This window comes from Triticum urartu, chromosome 3, assembly GCF_003073215.2.
Source record: "Triticum urartu cultivar G1812 chromosome 3, Tu2.1, whole genome shotgun sequence".
NCBI classification, from domain to species: domain Eukaryota; kingdom Viridiplantae; phylum Streptophyta; class Magnoliopsida; order Poales; family Poaceae; genus Triticum; species Triticum urartu.
The window spans coordinates 12,690,881-12,713,543 of record NC_053024.1 but is presented as its reverse complement, the minus strand read 5'-3'; the positions used below and the strand labels follow the sequence as shown (position 1 = coordinate 12,713,543).

The 22,663-nt window shown below is 45.3% G+C and overlaps 1 long non-coding RNA gene across 1 annotated transcript; it reads right to left on the bottom strand.

Annotated features, from left to right (window-relative positions):
• Positions 1–3,225: 3,225 nt before the first annotated feature.
• Positions 3,226–4,727, bottom strand: LOC125547649. The gene is made up of 3 exons (XR_007300718.1): positions 4,635–4,727; positions 3,604–3,729; positions 3,226–3,518 (listed from the first exon to the last, which is right to left on the bottom strand). It is a non-coding gene; the product is annotated as an uncharacterized LOC125547649 (long non-coding RNA).
• Between the last annotated feature and the right edge of the window lie 17,936 nt (positions 4,728–22,663).

Here is a 22,663-nt window from a genome sequence, read left to right as displayed (position 1 = left end):
ACCGTGATTACTCCTCGAGGGCCTGGCATCTTGAGTTTGAGATATGCGTAATGCGGCACCGCATTGAATTTTGTGAATATGGTTCGTCCGAGCAGGGCGTGATAGCCACTGCGAAACGGGACTATATCGAAGATTAACTCTTCGCTTCGGAAATTATCCGTGGATCCGAAGACCACGTCAAGTGTTACTGAGCCTGTATAGTTGGCTTCTACACCTGGTATAACGCCTTTAAAGGTCGTTCTTGTGGGTTTGATCCTTGAGGGATCTATGCCCATTTTCCGCACTGTGTCCTGATAAAGCAGGTTCAGGCTACTGGCGCCGTCCATGAGGACTCTTGTGAGGTGACTTCCGTCGATGATTGGGTCGAGAACCAATGCGGCGAAGCCGCCATGACGGATGCTAGTGGGATGGTCCCTTCGATCAAAGGTGATCGGGTAGGAGGACCATGGGTTGAACTTTGGGGCGACTGGCTCCATCACGTATACGTCCCGCAGCGCACGCTTCCGCTCCCGCATGGGAATATGGGTTGCGTATATCATGTTCACCGTCCGCATTTGTGGGGGAAAGCCCTTCTGTCCATTGTTGTTCAGCGGCTTGGGCTCTTCGTCGTTGCTGTGCAGCCCCTTGTCTCTGTTTTCGGCTCTTAACTTTCCTGCTTGCTTGAACACCCAACAATCCCTGTTAGAGTGATTGGCTGGCTTTTCGGGGGTGCCATGTATCTGGCACAAGCGATCGAGTATTCGGTCCAAACTGCACGGGCCCTGAGTATTCTTTTTGAATGGCTTTTTCCGCTGACCGGATTTATAGCCTCTGAATCCGGCATTGACTGCCGTCTCTTCATTGCTGTCGCTGTTAACATGGCGTTTTTGCTTATTCTGACGTGTCCTGCCACTTTTGTCCTTGGTATCCAAATTACCACGGTTCTTTGATAAGTTGTTACTGCGAGCCAGCCAGCTGTCTTCTCCCGCGCAAAAGCGGGTCATGAGTGTCGTGAGTGCTGCTATGGATTTCAGCTTTTCCTCTCCCAGGTGCCGGGCAAGCCACTCGTCGCGGATGTTATGCTTTGAAGGCTGCTAGGGCCTCTGCGTCCGGATAGTCGACTATCTGGTTTTTCCTTGTTAGGAACCGTGTCCAGAATTGTCTGGCTGATTCTTCTGGCTGCTGACACTACAAGAAATATGTCAACTTATGACCACCACTATTGGTCACTGAATGGTCACAAATTTCCATTTATGACCTTTTTGTGACCAAAAACATAAGGTCAAAAGCTGGGCGTCGTAAACTGACTATAGCGACCTTTCTTCTGGAATGGTCGCAAACGTTTATGACCAAAATATGTCCACTGTGGCGTTTTGGTCACTAGCAACCTCTCCAGGCCACGTAGGCATCCAGCGTGGCAAGCTGATGTGGCACAAGATTCAGTCCAGTCCAATTCGGTTTTCTACATGGGCCTAGCCCAACAATTCGGCCTTTTAATGTATTTTTTTCTGTAAGTTACACGGGCCAAGCCCATTTCAGCCTTTTATTTATTTCTGGGTCGGGTCTTTTAACATTGTTTGGGCCAGTATATTTTGGAGCTGGTCCCACTTGTCATCTTCTCACACATTGGGCCCACTTGATAGAAAATTCAAAAATGCTCAGATTATTTTCATAAGTGGATCCCACAAGTCAGGTTTCCATTCCACACGTTTTCAAATCACATACATAATCATTATTTCAAACGGAGCAGTACAGATGTAGTACGTCAAATAACACTAAGTCTACTACAATTTGTACATAGTTATTACAACCCAGATATGCCTACTATTACAATATTGCAATATTTACATTCTATTACAATCAAACAGAAGAGACGGCTCTTTGCTGAGTAGAGCTATATGCTTTCAATCTTCAAATTTTGTAGACCTCGAGCTCCTGAACACAAAGACAAACATCATTAGAGATTAGAGTGTACACATGCTAGGAATAGCATTGGTTAAAAATAACTAATAATCACATGATGAAGTCCTAGAATGAAATTTCAGTAGTGACCAGATCTAGATCTATAGGAAACAGAACAGCCACGACAAAATCCTAACCAGAATGCATTTAATAAAAATGGATTGCATCTGGTTACTGTAGTGCAAGCTAACGACATGAAGGTTCCATCAAGCAATGATCAACTACTCAAAACCATTCCGTGCTTTGCAAAGAAAATACTAGATGAATCTCACTAACAAGAGCACTAGGCGATTAATAGAAGAAGTAATCAGCAGATGACACAATAACAACAACAGATTCTGGTTAGAGACCAATTATCTAGTGGGTATAATATTTGATTACTTCAAGAACAGATTCTGGTTGGACCAAATATATGATAAAGCAACAGATTCAGCCAACTTCAAGAGACCACAAGAGCATCAATCAACCACAGGTATAGTATAATATTTTAGAGACCAATTTTAGAAACATATTTTAGAGACCAATTTTATATCAGAACACTAGATGTTTGTGATGCATCTTTGAGAACCACAAGAACACTAGATATAGTAGAATATGATTCCAGGAGTATAATGCTAACCACAAGAGCATTAATCAGCAGCAGGTATACATCAAACTATCTACTAGACATCATCAGGATAGGAAGGGTCACCTGACATATTGAACTCGATGCTGCAGCAGGCCGATGACGTGGTCGTACAGAGCAGGCCCTTTGTGGCTGGCTAGATGCGCCCCTCCTCCTCCTGCTCCTCGAGCAGGACAAGGATGAGCTGGTACAGAGCATGCAGCTCCTCCCTAAACCAGAAAGCACACAAATCAGTATGCACAAGTGTTGGACCTTCAAATAAGGAGACTTGAATTCACTGGTAAGCATTAGCGGAACTAATATATATTTTTGCATTATCTTAGTGTATCTCTACATCACATAGATTCACCCACTCTATCACTACCAATTCTACTACACAGTAAGAATGGAATGATGCTAATCTATTGAGGGAAAGGATCTGCTCTCATCAGCAGTGGTGTTGCTCCTAGGCCAGGTGAGAGGACTCAAATCATTTGCCAAAGTCAGAAAGTTGGTAGGAGCATTTAGGAGATGTTAGCACACACACACACACACACACACACACCAGGATATGTTTGCTTCACTCAACTTGACATAATATAGCAGCATGCAAATACAATGGATCTACAATGGAGAAGGATGCCATGCTGTGGCTCCCATATTAGCACACTAGCCAGACGGCACAACTACAGTAACGCAAATGACCCCAGTTATGTAGTTATGGTATCTTGTATCCTATAATTGCCAGTTTTATTAGATAAGCTGAGATCACAAAACATGAGCAAGACAAGAACTGCTAGTCTTGGTATCTTGTATCCTATGATGCCAAAGAGGATTGATGGAGGCACACACATATCATAAACAAGTATGCACAGATTATGATTGAAATCTTGCTAGAAGGCACTGCCGAGGTTGTCTTTCACCGTCATGGTGCTGATCTTCCCCTGGACAAGGGCCGACCTCCCTGCATATCCTGCACAGTGTGGTCGCACAGTGGATCAGAGATTGACCGAAATTCCGACGATAGAGGACTATCACATCGCTCTGTGGTAGATCACCTGATTTGGGCCTGCCACGTTGAGCACTTCTTTTCCTTTGCGGAGTAAGGACGACCAATGCATCACAGAATAGTTCTACATCACGTACACATCATGCTTGGAAGTAGCCCACATGATGTTCCTCAGCTGCACATGTACAAGTATACGGTCAGTGCGTTCGTACCAGAATTCTTCTTAAAACTCTGCAGAAATACAATGATGCAAATGAGCGCCATTTTATTCAAGCACACCAAATTCTACTACGATAACAAACAAGATCGCCCGATGGAGGACATAACAGTGAGCTTCTGTTAAAATTTCTCGGGTAATTACAACTATGTGATTCTACTGTTAATCTAGATCTCCTTCAGGTTTTGATTCATTTAATCAAACAATAGAACACAACTGCTGGAAACTGTTAAGACATACATATTATGTGCACGCCAAAAAATAGCAGATCTGTGAAGGGGGGTGTCTATTAGCAAATTTTGGTCTAAATACAACTTAGGCAGGCAAATGCTTAGTGTAACTAATGAACTGATGTTGTTTGCGTTTCTGAACTTTGCTAAATGAACTCTAGACGAATGCACATACTATCGTTTCTGAACTTAATCGTGGCAGTCTTTTATCATTACCCAGTCTCCGACAACAATAAGCTCACTAAAACAGCATTGTTGAGATCTCTTTCAACAGAATAGTAGTAGAAATTTTAAAAGGGGAATGCTGTGTTAATACAAGTCTAGAAACAAGCCGTGATTAAACTATCCATCGCTCATAGATTAACAGACTAGTAGACGGTACTCCCTTGTTGAAACACATTAGCATAGTGATATAATATCTCTAAATGTACGAGCATTCCTTTAGTCAACTACTAGCTCAGGCTGAAATTTAAGTGAAGCAGATTCACAAACCAAACGAAAAGTATGAAATGATACCCTTTTCAGTTTATGTGAAGTAAACATAACACTTTAAGCTTCGCTGCCTACATGACTACATCACTAACTCGATGGCATGTGTAGTCACTATTGCGCCACAATGAACACCAATCTCACCAGCAGGCGGCTCCGAAGATGGTGTGGAGGTGTTCCACAAGCTGGGCGCAGAGGGGAGGGTGGCTGGTGGAAGAAGTGGAGTTCGTGTACCCTGCACAAGAGACAAGATGAGGAGTGAGACCGGGGAGAGCAGCAACAGTAGGGGAAGGGAAGGACAGAGGGAGAAGCATACCTTGCCTAGGAGCTGCAGCATGCGCTCGTCGGGGGAGTAGGGGCGGTCGGACATGCTGCGAGAGGCCATCTCACCCACGCTCGCTCTCCTCCACCTTCATCTTCATCTTCGGGGCCGAGGCAACAAGCAGCCTGCCATCTCAGCCCGTCTTCACCTTCGAGGGCATCGAACAGGGAGGGTCACGCATATGCATAACGCCCAGCGAAATCTCAAGCGAATCAAACAAGAGCAGCGGAGATCTGGCGACTCACCAGCCCAGGGAGCAGAGGAGATCTCGGACAGCGCGATGCCGGCCTTCAGCAGCTTGGACACCGCGTCGACGACCACCGCCTCCATGGCCGGCCCCGCTTGATGACCCCGCGTCGACGACCACCGCGTCTCGAAGATCCTGGCCGCGACCTCCTCGTTCTACGGTGGCAAGTTGGATCTGGGAGTGGGGAGAGGATCTGAGGTGGGGAGGGGAGGTGTGGCGGAGGTGGGTGGCAGCGAGGGGAGGGGTGGGTGTTGGAGGTGGGTGGCGGCGGGGGAGGGGTGGGTGGCGGCGAGGGGAGGGGAGGGATCTGGATCGGGGAGCGCTGGGGTGTGCGGGGGAGAGAGAGGAGGGGATGAGTGGTGTGACCGGCGGAGGAGGAGGAGACGGTGGGGAGCTTGGCCTTCTTCATGTGCGGCGGCGCGGGGAGGCGGGGGAGGGCGAGGAGGAGAAGGGCCGCTTGGGGTCGCACGAAGCAGATCCCCAAGTGCATCGCACGGCGGCGACGGCAACGGCGAACGATGGAGGGATGCGGTGGCCGCCGCGGGGGTTTTGGGGGCCGGGCCGACGCCGTCAAGTGCTCGGAATGGGGGAGAGCGGCCAGGGGATGGATGTGGATGGCGGCGTGATGCGGGAGGGCGGGATGGCTAGATGGGTGGCGGCGCGATGCGAGGGGAGGGAAGGGGTCGGGCTGGTGGGTGGGTGGGAGACGAGGGCAGGGGATGGGTAGATTTTTTTTAGGGCAAGGGGTTGGATGGATGGATGGATGGCCGCCACGTCATCGATCCGGGTGAGAGCTAGTTCCACCAATGAGAATAAAGTAAAACAAATTGTGTTTACATTTTTGTTTTCTTCTACTTTTTTCACATTAATAGGTACTAAAGTACCTATTTAATTTTTCTAAAAATAATTTATAGATACTAAAGTATATATTTCATCAGAGATACTCTGAAATGTTTGTAAGATTCAATGCCTAACTACCGAAATTTCATTTTTCATTTTTCGAGTGTTCAAAATGAGTTTTTTTATGAAGTACCTACTATATATTTATTGTAAAATTGGACCAAATCAATTTTCTAAAATACTAGGCCATGTTTAATGCACAATTGACCAAATGGTTGGGTGTCAAAAGTTTTGATCCACGTCTGGTGAAAAAGACAAATTGTCGTCGATTCAGTTGGAAACGGGTCAAATTTGAACTGTAGCTGCCTCATAGTTTGCTCTTTATTTTTTCCAAAAATCATTTCTAGGTACATAAGTATCTATTTAATCATAGAAACACCAAAAAAATTTCAAGATTCAACCACTAGGTAGGAGCGGTCAAGCCCGCCGTTTTGACCGCATTTTGAAACGGGCATAAGAAATTCAAAAAAAATCAAAAAATTGGAAAACCTTCGCATTATGTCATTATATGTGGCCAAGTTCCTAGGAAAAATAACAAACTTGTAATACGGCAATTATTTTAAAAAAGTGTCCTCAGAAATGAGCTATCAAGTGTGAAGATTCATGGCTTTCAAGTCAAACGATCAATCTTATGGCCACATTCATGGCATAATTTGTTCAAATGATCTCATATTGTGCACAAGGGTGCATATTGGAATGGCAAACAATGTTGCCTAAGGAAGTTTTCATTTTCCTCGAACGAAAAAACCATTTTCCATTTTCCGAGTGCCTGAAATGAGTTTTTTTTGTGAAGGACCTACCATATATTTGTTGCAAAATTGGACCAAATCAATTTTCTAAAATACTAGGCCATATTTAATGCACAATTGACAAAATGGTTGGGTGTCAAAAATTTTGATCCACCTCTGGTGAAAAAGACAAATTCCCGTCGATTCAGCTGGAAGCGGGTCAAATTTGAACTGCAGCTACGTCATAGTTTGCTCTTTATTTTTTTCAAATATCATTTCTAGGTAAATAAGTATCTATTTAATCAGAGAAACACCAAAAAAATTCCAAGATTCAACAACTAGCTAGGAACGGTCATTCCCACCGTTTTGACCGCATTTTGAAACGCGCATAAAAAATTCAAAAAAAATCAAAAAATTGGGAAACCTTCGCATTGTGCGATTATATGTGGCCAAGTTCCTAGGAAAAATAACAAACTTGTAATACGACAATTATTTTAAAAAAATGTTCTCAGAAATGAGCTATCATCTCTGAAGATTCATGGCTTTCAAAGCAAATGATCAAACTTATGGCCACATTCGTGGCATAGTTTGTTAAAATGATCTCATATTGTGAAGAATGGTGCATATTGGAATGGCAAACAATGTTGCCTAAGGAAGTTTTCATTTTCTTTGGACGAAAAAACCATTTTTCATTTTCCGAGTGCCTGAAAGGAGGTTTTTTTGTGAAGGAACTACCAAATAATTGTTGCAAAATTGGACCAAATAATTTTTCTAAAATACTAGGACATATTTAATGCACAATTGACAAAATGGTTGGGTGTAAAAAGTTTTGATCCACCTCTCGTGAAAAAGACAAATTTCCGCCGATTCAGTTGGACGCGGGTGAAATTTGAACTGCAGCTGCCTCATAGTTTGCTATTTATTTTTTCCAAAAATCATTTCTAGGTAAATAAGTATCTATTTAATCAGAGAAACACCGAAAAAATTCCAAGATTCAACAACTAGCTAGGAACGGTCATTCCCGCCGTTTTGACCACATTCTGAAACGGGCAGAAAAAATTCAAAAAAAATCAAAAAATTGGGAAACCTTCGCATTGTGTTATTATATGTGGCCAAGTTCCCAGGAAAAATAACAAACTTGTAATACGGCAATTATTTTTAAGAAGTGTTCTCAGAAATGAGCTATCATCTCTGAAGATTCATGGCTTTCAAGCCAAATGATCAATCTTATGGCCACATTCGTGGAATAGTTTATTCAAATGATCTCATATTATGCACAAGGGTGCATATTGGAATGGCAAACAATGTTGCCTAAGGAAGTTTTCATTTTCTTTGGACGAAAAAACCATTTTTCATTTTCCGAGTGCCCGAAAGGAGGTTTTTTTGTGAAGGAACTACCAAATAATTGTTGCAAAATTGGACCAAATCATTTTTCTAAAATATTAGGACCTATTTAGTGCACAATTGACAAAATGGTTGGGTGTCAAAATTTTTGATCCACCTCTGGTGAAAAAGACAAATTCCCGTCGATTCAGTTGGAAGCGGGTCAAATTTGAAATGTAGCTGCCTCATAGTTTGCTATTTATTTTTTCCAAAAATCATTTCTAGTTACATAAGTACCTATTTAATCCGAAATACATGGTTTTATGGAGAGACATCGAGGTTTGGACAGTGGCCGATGGCCCCAACTCTAGAGCGCGTAAGCTCGCATGCCCGCCGCGTGGTCACCGCGTGACCGTGGCGTTGCCATGTGTTCTGGGCGGCCTAGGCATGTCTAGTGGGTTGGGAACTCCCCAGGTTGGTGCTAGGAAGAAAATTACAACATAAGATTCTCACGAGAAGACTGATCGATGCTCAAACATGAATTAGCAGCCAAGTGTTTGATTAGCGGTACGGGAAATGCACATGGCCAATGGGCGTGAGTTTTGGCTGAGGATGATCATCTACTAAGGAGAATGTCTTCACAAATTTTTAGCTCAAAAGGAGGATCCTAGGTGGTACTTGCTTTGCAAAGTACCACGCTGGACAAAAATATGAATGTTGAAGCTGGGCTCAAAATAATGAATGGATTGAGCTGAAATTTTGTGGAGGATGGTTATTTGGGCATAGAAAAGCATTGTAGAAATTTATACCATTTGGACTGCCAAAGTAGTACTTCCTTCACAATGCTCTTCTATGGATAGAAACTTGGGAAAACTAGTGAGAGAGATTGGATGAATGAAATGAGCTCAAAATTGGTGTAGGTAAGTTACTTAGGTATGGTCATGTGCTGGTCAATTTTCAGATCATTTGGATAAGCCTAGCTAGTACTTACTTCACAAAGCTTCTCTCGAGGTAGAAACTTTGGAAATTTCCCGAGAAAGATTTACTAGGAAAATTGAGCTGAATATTATCATGTGGCAATGATTTGGGTATGGAAGAGTGCCCGAAAAGTTTGAGGGTAATAGGAGGGGTATATATAACACTTGCTTTGCAACGTGCCAATTTGGCCATAAAATATAAATTGAACCTGGGCTCACATAGATGATTTGACTGAGCTGCAATTTGGAGGAGGGTGATAATTTGGGCATATGAAGAAACTGTAGAAATTTCATGTCATTTAGAGATATAAAAAAGGTACTTCCTTCACAATGCTTCTAGGTGGACAAAAACTTTGAAAATTTGCCGAGGAAGATTTGCTAGGCAAATGGAGCTGAATTTTGTCATGCAGTAATGATTTGGATAGGAAAGAGTGCCCAAAAATTCGTAGGGCAATCAAGAATATATAAATAGCACTTCCTTCATAAAGTGTTGTTGTGAACATAATAGGAAAATGAATATTTTTGAATTAGTTTTGAACTAGGAAAGGAAGGATTTTTACATATTTGATGAAGATATGACCCAAAGAATTTATGAGATTTTTTTGGGAATTTTTGGAATGATAGAAATATAGGTTGCTTCACAACCTAGGGCAAAAACTGCCACATGGACATGACACATAGGCAAAACTGATGAGATGGCGCCTAGTCATCACAACCCACCACAATCTAAAAGGCTATGACCATCTATATTGGTCATTAACAACTAGAAATAAGGCAGCGGACTAGCACTGTTTGCTTTGTGACCATTTCGTGTAAGGAAATTACGACCTTTCTGACCAAAATGGTCGCAATGGTTTAGGGTTTGAAGCCCCCTGAACAGCTTTTGACCAATTGGTCTAAAATGGTCATAAATTTATGACCAATTCTTCGAGGGTCACTGACAGAAGGTCATAAGTTGACATATTTCTTGTAGTGTGAATTATGTGGCTTAGGTCGTCGGCATCCGGCGGTCGTACGTAAGTGCCCTGGAAGTTATCGAGGAATGTGGCTTCCAGGTCCTCCCAAGAACCGACTGAGTTTGCTGGCAAGCTGTTAAGCCAATGCCCGGCCGGTCCTTTGAGTTTGAGCGGGAGGTACTTGATGGCGTGTAGATCATCGCCGCGTGCCATGTGGATGTGAAGGAGATAGTCCTCGATCCATACCACCGGGTCTGTGGTGCCATCGTATGATTCGATGTTTACGGGTTTGAAGCCCTCTGGGATTTTATGATCCATTACTTCATTCGTGAAGCATAGCGGGTGTGCGGCGCCTCTGTACTGGGCTATATCACGACGCAGCTCGGAAGAGCTATGTCTGTTGTGTTCGGCCCGGCCGGATTTGTTGTATCCAGAGTGAAGATCATTGTCACATGTCGTAGGGTGCCTGCGCGATCCGTAGATCGATCTTGTTTGTCTTGCTTTATCCTCCAGTATGTCTCGCAGGTCGGGCGCATTTTCCCGTGCCTTAGTTGTGCGGCGTCGGGGCATGGCTTGGGTGGAGGGCTGAGCGGCCTCTCTGTCACAGCCACGGGGTGGCCGGTCTGCCGTATCATGCGCTAGTGATGTAGGTGCTTCCTCCTCTGACCGGGGTAGCGGCCTGTGCTTCGGGTAACTCTTGGAGGGGCGTTCGAGTTCATACTCTTCGGCCGCAAGGACTTCAGTCCATCTGTCAGCTAGCAAATCTTGGGCAGCTCTAAGCTGTTGCTGCTTTTTCTTGAGGCTGCTTGCCGTGGCTAAAAGCCTGCGTTTAAAATGCTCTTGTTCGGCAGGGTCTGATGGTATGACGAATTCGTCGTCATCGAGGCTTGCCTCGTCTTCGGAGGGAGGCGTATAGTTATCATCCTCGACCTCTTGGTCTGCCGCTCTCTCTTGAGGGCTGGCTTCTCCATCTTCCTATGTCGAATCTTGCTGAGGTGGGTGTTCTTCGGCGCTGTCCGGGGTAGTATTATCTCCCGTGCCGGAATCACCATTTTTTCTTTGGCGGGATTTAGAGCGGCGCCGCTGACGCCGGCGCTTTGGCTGTTTCTTGGGGGCGTTATCCCCCATTGTTCCATCGCCATCTCCATCTTTTGGAGTATCCATCATGTATATGTCATATGACGAGGTGGCTTTCCAGCGCCCTACAGGTGCTGGTTCCTGTTCGTCTCCTATATCGTCGTCCATGCCGTCGATGTCTTCGGAGCCGAAGTCAAGTATGTCGGTTAAGTCGTTGACAGTGGCTACAAAGTGGGTGGTGGGTGGCTTTTGAATTTCCTCACCGTCCGTATCCCACCCTTGCTGACGGTAGTCCGGCCAGGGCTCTCCTGATAAAGAGAGAGACTTAAGAGAATTCAGGATGTCGCCAAAAGGCGAATGCTGAAAGATGCCCGCTGCGGTGAACTCCATTACCGGCGCCCACTCGGATTCGATTGGCAGGGGCGCGGGGGGCTCGGAGTTCGGAGAGGGATCCGGCTCCTCGGAGTCACGGGCCATGCGGAGTGCGGGGCTGGAGTTCGGCTCGATCGCCTCTGAGATCGCAGCCCCTGAGGCAGCGTCCAACCGCTGATCCTCGATCGGCGCAGTAGGTTCTGAATCAATGGTCGAAACCGATGCGTGTGCGGCCTCCAAGGCGTTGTTCGGCGGCAGAGCTATATCATGCCCATCGAGACAGTGCGGCACGCTTGGCTGTGGCTCGAATCCGTCGAAGATCAAGTCTCCGCAGATGTCAGCCGTGTAGTTTAGGCTTCCAAACCTGACCTGATGGCCAGGGGCGTAGCTTCCGATCTGCTCAAGGTGGCCAAGAGAATTGGCCCGCAGTGCGAAGCCGCCGAAGACGAAGATCTGTCCGGGGAGGAAAGTCTCACCCCGGACCGCATCGTTGTTGAAGATCGAAGGAGCCATCGGGCCTAAAGGCGACGACGCAGAGGAACTCTCAATGAAAGCACCAATGTCGGTGTCAAAACCGGCGGATCTCGGGTAGGGGGTCCCGAACTGTGCGTCTAGGCCGGATGGTAACAGGAGACAGGGGACACTTTGTTTTACCCAGGTTCGGGCCCTCTCGATGGAGGTAAAACCCTACTCCTGCTTGATTAATATTGAAGATATGGGTAGTACAAGAGTAGATCTACCACGAGATCAAGGAGGCTAAACCCTAGAAGCTAGCCTATGGTATGATTGTGTATGGAGTTGATCCTCTACGGGCCACAACCCTCCAGTTTATATAGACACCGGATAGGGTTAGGGTTACACAGAGTCGGTTACAATGCTAGGAGATCTTGAATATCGCATCGCCAAGCTTGCCTTCCACGCCAAGGAAAGTCCCATCCGGACACGGGACGAAGTCTTCAATCTTATATCTTCATAGTCCAGGAGTTCGGCTGAAGGTATAGTCCGGCTATCCGAACACCCCCTAATATAGGACTCCCTCAGACATGTTCGATGTTGTTTCATGTATGCCTGTCCCCGTAAGTTAGTGCCACTTTGGGTTCACGACTAGTCATGTAGGCTTGGGTTCTGTGTCATACGGATGATAGCGACACTATCATATACGTGAGCCAAAAGGCGCAAACGGTCCCGGGCCAGGTAAGGTGGCACCCGTGGGAATACCGTGCGTGAGGCCGCAAAGTGATATGAAGTGTTACATGCTAGATCGGTGTGACTTAGGATCGGGGTCCGGACAGCTTTGGTATCAGAGCATGGCTGCCTTTAGGATTACCAAGCCAAACTGGTCGAAGTTGAGTCTAAAAATGCTTTAGTTATATACGGGAATTGATTTGGGAAGGGAACGTAAGGCTCTTTTTACTCCTTTAGCTTATGCCCTTCTGATCTGAGTCATCCTCTTCTCTTCTACGGGGATTAAGAAATAGGTCTTCTCATCTATCTATCAGGATGACGAGTTACTATGTTGGAGACTTATAGGATTGCTGGATTCAAGCCTCAGTTCAGTCTCTACTACTTCCGTGTGTTCATAGCTGGCCTCAGAACCTTGATATGATGTTGTTGAGTGGTTATGCCACCATTTTGCAGGATGTCCTAAATCTTTTTGAGCATTTACAGCTGTTATGCTGTCCAAGACATCCCAGATTTCTAGATAGTCTGATACATTTGCAAATTCCCTCTTCCCGTTCCCGTTGTTCCTTTGGGCCAGTTCAACCACACTAATCGGTGAGTTGAGGTACTTGATTGCCTCGGTATATGTGTTGGAGTATTATTATGACCCTAGGTGTCTTAGAGGATCACCTAGTAATCTAGCCATGTTTTGTCTTCCTGGTGTGATGATTCTGGCCATTATTCTTGAAAAGCATCCCGTGATGCCATTTAGTATGTAGGTATTCTATTTCTGGGTTCTTGAACTCAAGATTCACTCTACTTACCTCATGTCGATAGTGTTTGCTAGTTCCTTGAGGATATTAGTAACCTTTGCATTAGTCCTCAAGGTCTGTGGTATTTCTTTCTTCCGAATACCATGAACTGCTTATGGCATAAGTTCTTTGAACCAAAAGATCACAACAAGAGTTCTCTTGAGGAGTTCTCCATTCTGCATTGTGAATCTACCAGTCCTACCTTTCTGCATGCATTATCTGGAAGAAATACGTTGAACTCGTTCGACATACTAATCTATGCATCCACAACTCAGAAAGTTATATGTTCCTTTGAGTTGCCCCCCTTCAGTTATACTCTGACCTTCATCTATCAATTGATAGTCAAGAGTATGTGAGCAATCATTCATCGGTGCCTATCGTTCTTGTGGTCCGTCAAGCCATTCTAGTTCAGAATGACTAGGAGAAACAAACTCCAGTACCTCATCCATTTCTTGGACTGGTCAAAGTAGTTGTATTTCGCAGATCAAAATGCCAATCCAGCTTTTGCTCTGTTCTACCTTGGAGTGTTACCATCTTTATGTTAGGAATGTCATGAGAATTGCACCACCTCTTATGAAGTCTTGACGCAGTGATACTTCTCTCCATCATTATTCATTCCTCGGTCCCGTGATGTTGTAATCGGAATGCCGACAAGTGAACCATGATGTGTGAAATCAATACTCCTAGCAATCGTGTTGCTTGGTAGTTATGGACATTAATATCATTCTTAGCGTGTTGGTTATCGAATCACTATTCTAGGATTGATCGTGCTACCTTGTCCTTATCTCTGGTGCACTCTTCGATCTTGAAGTTAGCATTGAATTCCTTGCTTATTTGATCATGTCGTCTTGCCCTGAAAAGCAAGATTGTTCTCGAGCTTAGTGACATATCGGTGGTTCGTGATTTTCTGAAGATCTTATCGGAAGTGTTTCCTGGTTGTCCCCTGACCGCCATGTTGGGTTCGTGATCAAATTGGTTTTCTTATAAATCACCCCTCTGTTGGAAATATGCCCTAGAGGCAATAATAAAAGCATTATTATTATATTTCTTTGTTCATGATAATTGTCTTTATTCATGCTATAACTGTATTATCCGGAAATCGTAATACACGTGTGAATACATAGACCATAATATGTCCCTAGTAAGCCTCTAGTTGACTAGCTCGTTGATCAACAGATAGTCATGATTTCCTGGCTATGGACATTGGATGTCATTGATAACGGGATCACATCATTAGGAGAGTGATGTGATGGACAAGACCCAATCCTAAGCATAGTACAAAGATCGTGTAGTTCGTTTGCTTGAGCTTTTCCAATGTCAAGTATCTTTTCCTTTGACCATGAGATCATGTAACTCCCGGATACCGTAGGAGTGCTTTGGGTGTATCAAACGTCACAACGTAACTGGGTGACTATAAAGGTGCATTACAGGTATCTCCGAAAGTGTCTGTTGGGTTGACACGGATCGAGACTGGGATTTGTCACTCTGGATAACGGAGAGGTATCACTGGGCCCACTCGGTAATGCATCATCATTATGAGCTCAAGGTGACCAAGTGGTTGATCATGGGATCATGCGTTACAGTACGAGTAAAGTGACTTGCCGGTAACGAGATTGAACAAGGTATTGGGATACCGACGATCGAGTCTCGGGCAAGTAACATACCGATTGACAAAGGGAATTGTATACAGGGTTGATTAATCCTCGACATCGTGGTTCATCCGATGAGATCATCGTGGAGCATGTGGGAGCCATCATGGGTATCCAGATCCCGCTGTTGGTTATTGACTGGAGAGTCGTCTCGGTCATGTCTGCTTGTCTCCCGAACCCGTAGGGTCTACACACTTAAGGTTCGGTGACGCTAGGGTTATGAAGATATGAATATGCAGTAACCCGAATGTTGTTCGGAGTCCCGGATGAGATCCCGAACGTCACGAGGAGTTCCGGAATGGTCCGGAGGTAAAGAATTATATATAAGAAGTGCTGTTTGGGCCATCGGGACAAGTTTCGGGGTTATCGGTATTGTACCGGGACCACCGGAGGGGTCCCGGGGGCCCACCGGGTGGGGCCACCTGTCCCGGGGGGCCACATGGGCTGTAGGGGGTGCTCCTTGGCCTATATGGGCCAAGGGCACCAGCCCTACTAGGCCCATGCGCCTAGGGTTTCCACCACGGAGGAGTCCAAGTTGTGGAAGGCACCCCGAGGTGCCTTCGGGGGGAGGGAAACCCTCCCCTGGCTGCCGCACCTAGGAGATTGGATCTCCTAGGCTGCGCACCACCCCCCCTTGGCCCTCCTATATATAGTGGGGGAGAGGAGGGATTTCATACCTCAGCCTTTGGTGCTTCCTCTCTCCCCGTTACGTCTCTCTCTCGTAGTATAGGCGAAGCCCTGCTACTGTGACGCCCTGCATCCACCACCACGCCATCGTGCTGCTGGATCTTCATCAACCTCTCTTCCCCCCTTGCTGGATCAAGAAAGGAGGAGACGTCATCCTTTCCGTACGTGTGTTGAACGTGGAGGCACCGTCCGTTCGGTGCTTGATCATCGGTGATTTGAATCACGTCGTGTTCGACTACATCATCCCCGTTCTTTGAACGCTTCCGCTCGCGATCTACAAGGTACGTAGATGCATCTAATCACTCGTTGCTAGATGAACTCCTAGATGGATCTTGGTGAAACGAGTAGGAAAATTTTTGTTTTCTGCAACGTTCTCCAACAGTGGCATCATGAGCTAGGTCTATGCGTAGTTCTCTTGCACGAGTAGAACACAAAGTAGTTGTGGGCGTTGATTTTGTTCAATATACTTGCCGTTACTAGTCTTATCTTGATTCGGCGGCATCGTGGGATGAAGCGGCCCAGACCGACCTTACACGTACTCTTACGTGAGACAGGTTCCACCGACTGACATGCACTAGTTGCATAAGGTGGCTAGCGGGTGTCTGTCTCTCCTACTTTAGTCGGATCGGATTCGATGAAAAGGGTCCTTATGAAGGGTAAATAGCAATTGGCATATCACGTTGTGGTCATTGCGTAGGTAAGAAACGTTCTTGGTAGAAACCCATGGCAGCCACGTAAAACATGCAAACAACAATTAGAGGACGTCTAACTTGTTTTTGCAGGGTATGCTATGTGATGTGATATGGCCAAAAGGATGTGATGAATGATATATGTGATGTATGAGATTGATCATGTTCTTGTACAAGGAATCACGACTTATATGTCGATGAGTATGAAGATCTACAAGGATGATCATGGAGCCCCAAGATGGAGATCAAAGGAGCTATGTGATATTGGCCATATCATGTCACTATTATTATTTGATTACATGTGATGTTTATCATGTTTTGCATCTTGTTTACTTAAAACGACGGTAGTAAATAAGATGATCCCTTACAACAATTTCAAGAAGTGTTCTCCCCTATCTGTGCACCGTTGCTACAGTTCGTCGCTTCGAAGCACCACGTGTTAATCGGGTGTGATAGATCCTTTCGTTCACATACAACGGGTGTAAGAAGTTTTACACATGCAAAAACACTTAGGGTTAACTTGACGAGCCTAAGCATGTGAAGACATGGCCTCGGAACACAGAGACCGAAAGGTCGAACACGAGTCGTATGGAAGATACGATCAACATGGAGATGTTCACCGACGATGACTAGTCCGTCTCACATGTTAATCGGACACGGATTAGTTGACTTGGATCGTGTAACACTTAGATGACTAGAGGGATGTCTAATCTGAGTGGGAGTTCATTAATAATTTGATTAGATGAACTTGATTATCATGAACTTAGTCTAAAATCTTTACAATATGTCCTGTAGATCAAATGGCCAACGTTGTATTCAATTTCAACGCGTTCCTAGAGAAAACCAAGATGAAAGACGATGGCAGCAACTATACGGACTGGGTCCGGAACCTGAGGATCATCCTCATAGCTGCCAAGAAAGATTATGTCCTACAAGCACCGCTAGGTGATCCACCCGTCCCACAAAACCAAGACGCTATGAACGCTTGGCAGACACGTACTGATGACTACTCCCTCGTTCAGTGCGGCATGCTTTACAGCTTAGAACCGGGGCTCCAAAAGCGTTTTGAGAGACATGGAGCATATGAGATGTTCGAAGAGCTAAAAATGGTTTTTCAAGCTCATGCCTGGATCGAGAGATATGAAGTCTCCGATAAGTTCTTTAGCTGTAAGATGGAGGAAAATAGTTCTGTCAGTGAGCACATACTCACTATGTCTGGGTTACATAACCGCTTGACTCAGCTGGGATCTAATCTCCCGGATGACGCGGTCATTGACAGAATCCTCCAGTCGCTTCCACCAAGCTACAAGAGCTTTGTGATGAACTTCAATATGCAGGGGATGGTAAAGACCATTCCTGAAGTATTTGCAATGCTGAAATCAGCAGAGGTAGAAGTCAAGAAGGAACATCAAGTGTTGATGATGAATAAAACCACTAAGTTCAAAAGGGGAAAGGGTAAAAAGAACTTCAAGAAGGACGGCAAGGAAGTTGCTGCGCCCGGCAAGCAAGCTGTCGGGAAGAAGTCAAAGAATGGACAAAAGCCTGAGACAGAGTGCTTTTATTGCAAAGGGAAGGGTCACTGGAAGCAGAACTGCCCTAAATACTTAGCGGATAAGAAGGCCGGCAACACCAAAGGTATATTTGATATACATGTGATTGATGTGTACCTTACCAGTACTCGTAGTAACTCCTGGGTATTTGATACCGGTGCTGTTACTCATATTTGTAACTCACCACAGGAGCTGCGGAATAAACGGAAACTGGAGAAGGACGAGGTGACGATGCGCGTCGGGAATGGTTCCAAGGTCGATGTGATCGCCGTCGGCACGCTACCTCTACATTTACCTACGGGATTAGTTATAAACCTCAATAATTGTTATTTAGTGCCATGTCTGAGCATGAACATTGTATCAGGATCTCGTTTAATACGAGATGGCTACTCATTTAAATCCGAGAATAATGGTTGTTCTATTTATATGAGAGATATGTTGTATGGTCATGCTCCGATAGTCAATGGTTTATTCTTAATGAATCTCTAGCGTATTACTACACATATTCATAGTGTGAATACCAAAAGATGTAAAGTTGATAATGATAGTCCCACATACTTGTGGCATTGCCGCCTTGGTCACATAGGTGTCAAACGCATGAAGAAGCTCCATGCAGATGGACTTTTAGAATCTCTTGATTATGAATCATTTGACACGTGCGAACCATGCCTCATGGGAAAAATGACCAAGACTCCGTTCTCAGGAACAATGGAGCGAGCAACCAACTTATTGGAAATCATACATACTGATGTGTGCGGTCCAATGAGTGTTGAGGCTCGCGGTGGCTATCGTTATGTTCTCACCCTCACTGATGACTTAAGTAGATATGGGTATGTCTACTTAATGAAACACAAGTCTGAAACCTTTGAAAAGTTCAAGGAATTTCAGAGTGAAGTTGAGAATCAACGTGATAGGAAAATCAAGTTTCTACGATCAGATCGTGGAGGAGAATACTTGAGTCATGAATTTGGCACACACTTAAGAAAATGTGGAACAGTTTCACAACTAACGCCGCCTGGAACACCTCAGCGTAATGGTGTGTCCGAACGTCATAATCGCACTTTATTAGATATGGTGCGATCTATGATGTCTCTTGCCGATTTACCGTTATCTTTTTGGGGCTATTTTTTAGAGACTGCCGCATTCACTTTAAATAGGGCTCCGTCGAAATCCGTTGAGACGACACCGTATGAATTATGGTTTAGGAAGAAACCTAAGCTGTCGTTTCTAAAAGTTTGGGGATGCGATGCTTATGTCAAGAAACTTCAACCTGAAAAGCTCGAACCCAAGTCGGAAAAATGCGTCTTCATAGGATACCCTAAAGAAACTTATGGGTATACCTTCTACCTCAGATCCGAAGGCAAGATCTTTGTGCCAGGAATGGATTCTTTCTAGAGAAAGAGTTTCTCTCGAAAGAAGTAAGCGGGAGGAAATTAGAGCTTGATGAAGTATTACCTCTTGAACCGGTAAATGGCGCAACTCAAGAAAATGTTCCTGAGGTGCCTGCACCGACTAGAGAGGAAGTTAATGATAATGATCAAGATACTTCTGATCAAGCTCCTACTGAAATTCGAAGGTCCACAAGGACACGTTCCGCACCAGAGTGGTACGGCAACCCTGTCTTGGAAATCATGTTGTTAGACAACAGTGAACCTTCGAACTATGAAGAAGCGATGGCGGGCCCGGATTCCGACAAATGGCTAGAAGCCATGAAATCCGAGATAGGATCCATGTATGAAAACGAAGTATGGACTTTGACTGACTTGCCCGTTGAACGGCAAGCCATAGAAAATAAATGGATCTTTACGAAGAAGACAGACGCGGATGGTAATGTGACCATCTATAAAGCTAGGCTTGTCGCTAAGGGTTATCGACAAGTTCAAGGGGTTGACTACGATGAGACTTTCTCACCGGTAGCGAAGCTGAAGTCCGTCCGAATCATGTTAGCGATTGCCGCATTCTATGATTATGAAATATGGCAAATGGACATCAAAACGGCATTCCTTAATGGTTTCCTTAAGGAAGAATTGTATATGATGCAGCCGGAAGGTTTTGTTTATCCTAAGAATGCTAACAAGGTGTGCAAGCTCCAACGCTCGATTTATGGGCTGGTGCAAGCATCTCAGAGTTCGAACATTCGCTTTGATGAGATGATCAAAGCGTTTGGGTTTACGCAGACTTATGGAGAAGCCTGCGTTTACAAGAAAGTGAGTAGGAGCTCTGTAGCATTTCCCATACTATATGTAGATGACATACTTTTGATGGGAAATGATATAGAACTCTTGGACAGCATCAAGGCCTACTTGAATAAAAGTTTTTCAATGAAGGACCTTGGAGAAGCTGCTTATATATTAGGCATCAAGATCTACAGAGATAGATCAAGACGCCTCATAGGTCTTTCACAAAGCACATACCTTCATAAGATTTTGAAGAAGTTCAAAATGGATCAGTCCAAGAAAGGGTTCTTGCCTGTTTTGCAAGGTATGAAATTGAGCTCTGCTCAATGTCCGACCACGGCAGAAGAGATAGAAGAGATGAGTGTCATCCCCTATGCCTCAGCCATAGGTTCTATTATGTATGCCATGCTGTGTACCAGACCTGATGTAAACCTTGCCATAAGTTTGGTAGGAAGGTACCAAAGTAATCCCGGCAAGGAACACTGGACAGCGGTCAAGAATATCCTAAAGTACCTGAAAAGGACTAAGGAAATGTTTCTCGTTTATGGAGGTGACGAAGAGCTCGTCGTAAAGGGTTACGTCGACGCTAGCTTCGACACAGATCTGGATGACTCTAAGTCACAAACTGGATACGTGTATATGTTGAATGGTGGAGCAGTGAGCTGGTGCAGCTGCAAACAGAGCGTCGTGGCGGGATCTACATGTGAAGCAGAGTACATGGCAGCCTCGGAGGCAGCACATGAAGCAATATGGATGAAGGAGTTCATCACCGACCTAGGAGTCATACCCAATGCGTCGGGGCCAATCAAACTCTTTTGTGACAACACTGGAGCTATTGCACTTGCCAAGGAGCCCAGGTTTCATAAGAAGACAAGGCACATCAAGCGTCGCTTCAACTCCATTCGTGAAAATGTTCAAGATGGAGACATAGAGATTTGTAAAGTACATACGGACCTGAATATAGCAGATCCGTTGACTAAACCTCTCCCTAGGGAAAAACATGATCAACACCAGAATTCCATGGGTGTTCGATTCATCACAATGTAACTAAATTATTGACTCTAGTGCAAGTGGGAGACTATTGGAAATATGCCCTAGAGGCAATAATAAAAGCATTATTATTATATTTCTTTGTTCATGATAATTGTCTTTATTCATGCTATAATTGTATTATCCGGAAATCGTAATACACGTGTGAATACATAGACCATAATATGTCCCTAGTAAGCCTCTAGTTGACTAGCTCATTGATCAATAGATAGTCATGATTTCCTGGCTATGGACATTGGATGTCATTGATAACGGGATCACATCATTAGGAGAATGATGTGATGGACAAGACCGAATCCTAAGCATAGTACAAAGATCGTGTAGTTCGTTTGCTAGAGCTTTTCCAATGTCAAGTATCTTTTCCTTTGACCATGAGATCGTGTAACTCCCGGATACCGTAGGAGTGCTTTGGGTGTATCAAACGTCACAACGTAACTGGGTGACTATAAAGGTGCATTACAGGTATCTCCGAAAGTGTCTGTTGGGTTGACACGGATCGAGACTGGGATTTGTCACTCTGGATAACGGAGAGGTATCACTGGGCCCACTCGGTAATGCATCATCATTATGAGCTCAAGGTGACCAAGTGGTTGATCACGGGATCATGCGTTAAGGTACGAGTAAAGTGACTTGCCGGTAACGAGATTGAACAAGGTATTGGGATACCGATGATCGAGTCTCGGGCAAGTAACATACCGATTGACAAAGGGAATTGTATACAGGGTTGATTAATCCTCGACATCGTGGTTCATCCGATGAGATCATCGTGGAGCATGTGGGAGCCATCATGGGTATCCAGATCCCGCTGTTGGTTATTGACTGGAGAGTCGTCTCGGTCATGTCTGCTTGTCTCCCGAACCCGTAGGGTCTACACACTTAAGGTTCGGTGACGCTAGGGTTATGAAGATATGAATATGCAGTAACCCGAATGTTGTTCGGAGTCCCGGATGAGATCCCGGACGTCATGAGGAGTTCCAGAATGGTCCGGAGGTAAAGAATTATATATAGGAAGTGCTGTTTCGGCCATCGGGACAAGTTTCGGGGTTATCGGTATTGTACCGGGACCACCGGAGGGGTCCCGGGGGCCCACCGGGTGGGGCCACCTGTCCCGGGGGGCCACATGGGCTGTAGGGGGTGCGCCTTGGCCTATATGGGCCAAGGGCACCAGCCCTACTAGGCCCATGCGCCTAGGGTTTCCACCACAGAGGAGTCCAAGTGGTGGAAGGCACCCCGAGGTGCCTTGGGGGGGAGGGAAACCCTCCCCTGGCCGCCGCACCTAGGAGATTGGATCTCCTAGGCTGCGCACCACCCCCCCTTGGCCCTCCTATATATAGTGGGGGAGAGGAGGGATTTCATACCTCAGCCTTTGGTGCTTCCTCTCTCCCCGTTACGTCTTTCTCTCGTAGTATAGGCGAAGCCCTGCTACTGTGACGCCCTGCATCCACCACCACGCCGTCGCGCTGCTGGATCTTCATCAACCTCTCTTCCCCCCTTGC